Here is a 1,976-nt window from a genome sequence, read left to right as displayed (position 1 = left end):
GGTTTTCTTCGGGAGGAGAACCGCCTGGATGTTGGGCAACACACCACCCTGGGCGATGGTGACGCCGGACAGGAGTTTGTTCAGCTCCTCGTCGTTGCGAATGGCGAGCTGTAAGTGACGAGGAATGATCCTAGTCTTCTTGTTGTCACGAGCTGCGTTGCCAGCCAACTCGAGAACTTCGGCCGCCAGGTACTCCATCACCGCGGCCAGGTAGACTGGCGCACCGGCACCAACTCGCTCTGCGTAATTGCCCTTACGCAAAAGACGGTGGATACGGCCTACCGGGAACTGCAACCCAGCACGGCTGGATCGAGACTTTGACTTTCCCTTCACCTTGCCTCCCTTTCCACGACCCGACATGATGCTACTCCTACTTGCAGCTGTTTAACTACAAGAACGACGCCTCGCCTGATGATGATGATTTGTGATGTCGACGGCTTGCCGTCGACGCCTGTATTAGGGACTTAACTGCCCTCTTCAGGCCGTGTGTTTGTGCTTTGGTGGTGGGTTCGGCGATCGTCGAATGGTGGGTGCTAGGAGTGCTCATGATATAGTTTGTGTTTTACGTGCGAAAAGAGGGGGGGCTGAGTTGGGAAGGATGGGTGTGCCTAATGTTTGTGGTGGAAATTCTTCTTGTTTTCTTCTAGGTTTTTTTTTTTTTTTTTTTTTTTTTTTTTTTTTTCCTAGCCAGCGCTGCGACGGTGGGGTTTAGAGGTGTTGTTGTTGTAGGAAATTATTGAATGTTTCGAGGAGATGGTTGACGGTAAGGCTTGGATAAGGTGGGGGATTTTGGAAAAGTTCCTGGATGAATGGTCTGTCTATTGCGAGTGCTACATATTTAATGTTTTTTTGCCTAATATATTCTACTATTGGTTTGATTTTGGACAGAGCATAGACCGTGCGGCTGTTTGTGTTTCTGGGCAGGTGTAGTGCCCAGCGTATTAGTCTACGTTCTGTTGCTGCGAGGCCTTTCAGCTGTGTATCCGCTACCAACGAGAACAGTTGCGATGCATACAGAATAGCTGGTCTGATAATAGATGTATAAATGATTAAATTGGTCCGCGGGTTGGGGCTTGGTCTTTCTGGGGGATGGCCGGAAATGTTATACAGTAATTTGATTGCCAATGCTATTCTGTTTCGGACGTGGTAAATGTGGTGAGTTAATTTCATTCTATTGGTAATTTTGACGCCCAGGTATGTTAGATGCCGTTGGTAGGGGATGGGTGTATGATTAATGCGGATGGGATAGGTGTCTCTGATGATGGGGGAGGGGAAACGTTGTTTTTTAATTAGAATAACCTGTGTTTTATTCACATTAATTTGTAGACGCCATTTCTGCAGCCACTGGGTGAAAAGTTTTAGGTCTTTATTAATTCTGGTTGCTGCAAGCCGCAGGTTCTGTGCTGCTACTGTGTAAACAGTGTCGTCGGCAAACTGTCCTAGTCGAACGTTAGTCTGTCGTGGTGTCGGAATGTCAGCTACAAATAAATTGTATAAAAGGGGCGATAGCACAGTTCCCTGTGGAACACCTCTGTTGATGGTGAGGTGTTCCGATAGTTCATGGTTAATTTTTACTTGTGCTGTGCGGTTGGTTAGGAAGTCAGAAATCCATCGAATTATTTGTGGTGGTAGTCTCATGTCGGTCAGTTTGTAACGTAGTCCGTCATGCCAGACTGTGTCAAATGCTCGTTGTAGGTCTAAGGCCACTATGGCTGCTGTTTGTCCTTGTTCCCTAGCTAGTTCTATGGGGGTCAGTATTTTGAGTAGTTGGTCGACAATGTTAATGTGGGGTCTGAAACCTGCTTGTGTGTTGGGTATCAGTTCTGCGTCGTCTATGTGGAGTTGTAGTCGTCTGTTTAGTATTCGTTCGAGTAGTTTGCATATTGTGAGTGTGAGACTGATTGGTCTATAGTTGTTTACATTTGTAAGGTCTTTCCCTGGTTTAGGGAAAAGTAGTATGTGTGCGTGCTTCCATC

Source organism: Periplaneta americana, unplaced genomic scaffold, assembly GCF_040183065.1.
Source record: "Periplaneta americana isolate PAMFEO1 unplaced genomic scaffold, P.americana_PAMFEO1_priV1 scaffold_24, whole genome shotgun sequence".
NCBI classification, from domain to species: Eukaryota; Metazoa; Arthropoda; class Insecta; order Blattodea; family Blattidae; genus Periplaneta; species Periplaneta americana.
This window is presented reverse-complemented; position numbering follows the sequence as displayed.